At 35.6% G+C, this 6,000-nt stretch overlaps 1 protein-coding gene across 4 annotated transcripts in view; it reads right to left on the reverse strand.

The window, feature by feature from the left end:
* Atg7 (Autophagy-related 7) overlaps positions 1 to 3,062 on the reverse strand; it is a 50,479-nt gene extending 47,417 nt beyond the window's left edge. Inside the window, exon 1 of one of the 4 annotated variants that reach the window (XM_081742080.1) lies at positions 2,954 to 3,062. The gene's annotated coding sequence lies outside the window, so the exon portion shown is untranslated. Of the gene's footprint in view, positions 1 to 675; positions 694 to 2,214; positions 2,433 to 2,622; positions 2,888 to 2,953 lie in introns of those variants that run through there. The other 3 variants (XM_081742079.1, XM_081742081.1, XM_081742082.1) reach the window with 3 other exon arrangements.
* Between the last annotated feature and the right edge of the window lie 2,938 nt (positions 3,063 to 6,000).

The raw sequence follows: 6,000 nt of genomic DNA on the forward strand, positions 1-6,000 counted from the left end.
TGCGAAGCTATAAAACCGTGCTTTGATCTTACACTATGAATTTTCTTTGGATATAGTATACATGAAGCTGCATCAGTTCCCGAAGGAGCAGGACGCTCATACTTTTAGGGATTATTCATTGAGTATGTACGAACTTACAAACGGGATAACAAAGCGACTTTTATTTACTTCTTGACTGATACGAAAATAAAAAAGAACGTACCTGTACTTTATATCTGCATGTGCAGTGCCCTTGTACTTTATCTATGACTATATGTGTGTGGGGGGAGGGGGGAATTTAACGCATATCGCATGTCTTGTAGAAAATTTATGGTATTTCAGGTAGAAGTGGTAATAGAACACAGAAGAAACGCAGATGAGGGGGTTCTCATGTATACTATTACCTTTTCTTTATGTTCTGCCATATTGAACTTACTCTTCATTCTAATTCTTTCACCATTTGCCATTCAAAGAGGAAAAGAATCAATAGTAAATAAATAAAAAAAATAATGCACGACTGACTGCGATTCGACCTCGGATTTCTAGCTTACCAAGCCACTTAAGGTGAATCACTAGGTGTCCTCGGTGCTATGCTAAACACTGCTTGAATAGTGCAGCGTTACAAAGGTAGTATCGAGTCTTTACTGGTGCCAGACAATAAAGGAAGTAATCATGGAATTCTGCTTGGATACTTACGGGAGAAATTAGTTTTCGACCCTTACCGGAATTCACACCTAAGTTTCGCTTCTCGAACTGCAATGCTAGAATCCTGGAATTAAACGTACAAATTTGGCAACAACGCATTATGGGGTTCTGCGCAAGTTTCTTCTCAAAATCTATTTCTTTCAATGTAAATTTAAATAAAATGTGAAACGTAACACGGAAAACAGCAAACAATATATCTATTTCGTAATAAGATCGTTACTTCAAAATACTTTATACATACAAATAAACATTTCATAAAACTGAGCACATCTAGTAAGATCTAATAGCAAGTGCCATCTTCTGTGTTCATTATAAAACGAATCAAATATTTTCTTTTATTTGTTTCATTTTGCGATATCAGGAAACGCAACCAAATGAATAAGTGTCTTGTGCTGTAGCTGAAACAATACTCTATCTTATAGTTGGGGGCTGCGGTGGCTCAGTGGTAGAGCGTTCACCTCTGGTGCTTGGGGTCCCGGGTTCGAACCCAGCCCCCGCCAAGTGGACTTTGTGGTGGACAAACACCGTGTGCGTGGGTTTACTCGGGGTTCTCCCGTTTCCTCCCACTTTCTTCATTCCACCATTTCATTCATCACTCATCATCACCGTCTCCTTTAGCCTAATCGGCATAACTGTCGGACGTAAATCTCAATGATTTCTTTTTTTCTATCTTATAGTACAATATTTATAATATGTAACGTTTCATTGCGCTGTAGTTAAGAGAATGGGCTAAAATATGTACTGACTTCCGGTTGGTGATCCACCTTTTTTGAAATAAGGTCATAAACCAGGTTCTTGAGTATATATATATATATATATATATATATATATATATATATATATATATATATATATATATATATATATACACAATTACTTCCAGCAAGGATAATTTCAGTGGTAGTCTTGAGAAATCTGAAATTACCACTGATTTGAAGTTAGTGATCTTCTCACGATTTATCTCAAACGCGGTATGCCACGACTTTTCCGCAGGAGTGTCCAAACATGTTAGCAAAATATAGGGACTAGTATTTAAATGAAAGGAAATGAAAGAATGAAAGAACGTGGCGAAAGCGGACGCCCAACTTCGGAATAAATACCCTACAAACTTATATTGACCACTGACATATGTAGGTGTTTCTCCCACCGGTAATAGTACACATGAGAACCCCCTGATCTGCGTTTCTTCTGTGTTCTATTACCAGTTGTACATGATATACCATAAATTTTCTACGTAGTGCAACAGTAAGAAGTATCCATGTGCACAAGACATGCGATATGCGTGAAATTTCCCCCCTCCCCCCACATAGTCATAGATAAAGTACAAGAGCACTACACATGCAGATATAAAGTACAGGTACGTTCTTTTTTATTTTCGTATCAGTCGATAAGTAAATAAAAGTCGCTTTGTTACCCCCTTTGTAAGTTCGTACATACTCAATGAATGATCCCTAAAAGTATGAGCGTCCTGCTCCTTCGGGAACTGTCCAGCTTCATGTATACTATATCCTATTTCTGAAATCGTCTTACTTTTTGATGACAAGCTAGAGCATGTAACGTAAACCCATGACCAGTTCCGTCATACGACCCGAGATCCAGAATTAGTCGCTTCACGCTACAGGTTAGGCTACTAAAGGAAAAATGACAGATCGAACTAGGTTGTTGGTTGTAATGGACAACTGGCAAAAGAAGCATTTTCCTTATTTAAAATCACTCCAGTGTTTTCTTGTAAAATTCAGTAAAGTTATATCTTAAACAAAATTCGGGCCTTGTAAAGACCTGTAAGTCCTCTGATCAAAAACCATCATTGTAAGTGCACACATTTATTTTTGGTCAGCTGTACAAGGGTTAAATAAACCTGGCACCAACTATCACTGATGATACATTCAATATACTGTCATAATTTATTCTTACACGTAATTTCTCCATAATACTTACGAATAAATAATATTCTACGAATATTTAATAAAGTAATACTGCAAATGAAAGTCTAAATCGCCAATCAATCTTCCTTTTCAACTTATCACTAGACTTCGCAATACGTCACTTCATTGTTTGTTACTATGTTGCCTAAAAATAGGGTTAATATAAGCAGAACGATAATGAGCATGTTCCATAAAGGTTAGCGTCAACGCTACGTAAAATATGTGATTTCGTATGCTATTATTGCAATAGGAGTTATGTTTTTTTTTTTTAAATAGTTTTTTTTGAGTTGCCTTACTGTAAGGCCGGCTATACACTATAAGATAGATCCTAGGAAATCTCTTACGATTTATCCTAGAGTCAAAATCTCAACGTGTATGGCAACAGATCCCATGTCATTTCCTGTGTTCTGAACGATCCTATGAGATTTCTCTTGTTTAGAGCACGCTCTATTTCGGAAAGAAAATTCGTAAGACTTCGATTTAAGCGACATCAGGTGAGAGAAAGTGAAAACAAAACAAATGAAAACACAAATGATGAGGTATCTTCTGATCGTGCAGGTTTACTTTAGATGTACCACTCGAAATAATTGTTGAAAAATTATAATTTGTCACTATATCCTAAATGATTTGCGTTGACCGACATGAAAATATCTTACATAGCATAGATAAAATCCCTGAAGGAAACCAACAAAAGCAATTGTTGATAAACTACAATTCTTTTACGATTTGCGTACAAATACGAGGTCAAGATATATATATAGTATAAAAACTATAGTGCAAAAAAACGCAAACCAAGTTGTGTTAGGTTGTTTCTAGAAAGTACGAATGCTATTTAACCGAGCCAGAGCAGGGTTAAGCGGGGTTTCGAGCGTCAGTGAGGGGGTGCGAGCGAAGGAAGCAGGCGCGTCAGTTGATGTAGTGAAAACGAGTGGGTTTTGGCAATGATAAGAGTTTGAATAGCACTTGTCATGGTATCGTGGTAGTAGCGCTCCACTCGTAAACATAAATTATAGCTTCTGTAAACTATGCAGAAATACACCGGTGGTGGAAAATAGTTCACCGGTCAACTTTCATATGCACTCACTTACGTAAAAGTTTCGCAGAAGGGCTCCAGAAGTAAGCAGAACATACAAAATGTACAGGAGAAATGGAAGATGCAAGTACTTAGACTTAACACAACCTAACTAAATCTAACCTAATGAAGTTAACTAGCTTAAACTAACCTAATATTAATAGAAGTAAGCGAAATTCTATCACTTTTTGAAAATTGTGTTGGACCCATATACTAATATAATCTAACGTAACATAACCGTAACTAACCTGAACCAACCTAAGCTAAACTAATGTGAATATAAACTACCGAAATTGTAGCATTTCTTAGAAAAAATAGCTGGACCCTTTCTGTTAAACATTGTCTCACCTATTTTAACCGTCGTTAAAACATTTATAATGATTTTACACTAGTAACCCTACAGTTGTAAACATAAAATACAGGTGTATTACTTTGTATTTAATTATGTTGCTTCCAAAAAATTTGTTCCTTATAAATATGTCTTTTCATGCAAAGTATTAAATTTTACTTGTAAATCTTCTAAAATATTGTGCGCCAAAAGTATACCAGCACCCTTCTGACTTATGCTTTTTTTTTAGAGGTATCCAATTTAACAATATAGCGCCTGATATTAATATCAGTGGGATGTGCAGTGTGGTTAGCATAGTAATTCTTCAACTTTATACTTTTATTAAATAGAACTATTTCACAATGTTGATATACGTCATTCGGTCAGACAGGAAAAATCTTCACGTGTATGGCACACAAGGGTAAGATTTCCTACAAGATATGTCATAACATTTTTCCGAAGATAAATCCTAAGATATTTCCTAGGATTGATCTCGTAATGTATAGCGCGCCTAAATAGGATTTTGCGAAGACTAGTACAGAATGAACCTTAAAACCCTCAGTTTGGAAAGCATCAAGAGTTGTTCTATCTTTTCCTTTTTTTCTAAATGTCATATTTGTAGATATACGTATATCAGTCTGCATATTCAATAGCCAAACATGTGTGCCAATTAATATTTACTGTAAATGGTAAAGGAATGAAAAAGGATACACAAAGGGTATGTGTGAGATAGAATATCATAGCTAGCTTTAATAAAAGAATTAAGTTCCTTATATATGATGAGATGATTGTGTAAAATAATACTATATTCGTAACCATAAAATGTTAGGTTGGATACTCTCAATATGAATTATGATTAAATTTTATTGTAATATTCATCACATAGTCGATTATTAATTTTTGTAAAAGAGCACAGCCTGGCAACACGGAAAAAGCTAGTTTTGCGCTTAGGATAGCAACATTCCGCCGTATGCAGAGTCGTTTTAACGTATGATTAAAGTTATACTAAAGTCTTGACTAGAGCAGGAAATATATGTTTGTCGAACTCGTTAGTATGGCTCTAATCACGCGCCAAAAAGACTTTGAATAAGCCCTATGGGGCAGAAGGGGGCCGTGACATGAAATATTGTGGTTATCACACCAGGAGCTCGATCAATCTAAACCATTTTACTGGTAACATATATTGATTTGTTAGGACAATAAAATGAGGATGTTAGTAAGTATTTCAATAACAAACTATAAAGAAATGTCGAGTAAAAGAATAAAATAAAGTATTGAAAAACTTTTTTCAATATTTACGTTTCTTTCTTTGTTCATTCAAATATAACAATTTTGCATTCATTATGACCTCAAAGTAGGAGAAATTTACTTGGGCAACGCGTGGGAAAATTCTTATATGAAAATTTGACTGTTACTAGGTGTATGTGGCCATAGACGTGTATTGGGTAGTGTTGCTAACCCGCCCATGCTCTTGCAAGCCTGTATAAACAAGATGGGACATGATTTTTCCTCTTCTTTTCGTGAAAATTGGTAATTGCGTGTATTGAGTAGTTATTTTGGACTCCGCCCACCATTATGATATTTCCTCTTCTTCTCGTGAAAATTTGTAGTTGAAATGTAGAGCCCGTAGACTTTGTAACGGTACCAAAATTCTGCTTATAATATTTTTCGTATAAACGCAAATTCTGCGTTAGAGCGTTATGTGACGTTCGTCTGAATTTGTACACTTTGTGCAGTGTATGCTTCTTGTTGATTGTGCTGCCGCCTAGTGGTGTTAAAAGACAGGATAGAAGAAGAGGAAGAGGAAAGTTATGAGAGGACAACTAGTTTTTCGTTGTGTTGTGTTGGTGTGTGTGAATGTGAGTGACTCAGCTATTTTGCTGATCACTACAATATCTCGTCCTCAAACGTTTTTTTTTTTAAGTGGAATGTTAGTTACCTTGTAATTTAGAAATCCATCTCTGTCTTCGAATATATAGAAATTATTAACG

This window comes from Thermobia domestica, chromosome 16 (assembly GCF_964235325.1).
Source record: "Thermobia domestica chromosome 16, izTheDome1.hap1.1, whole genome shotgun sequence".
NCBI classification, from domain to species: Eukaryota; Metazoa; Arthropoda; class Insecta; order Zygentoma; family Lepismatidae; genus Thermobia; species Thermobia domestica.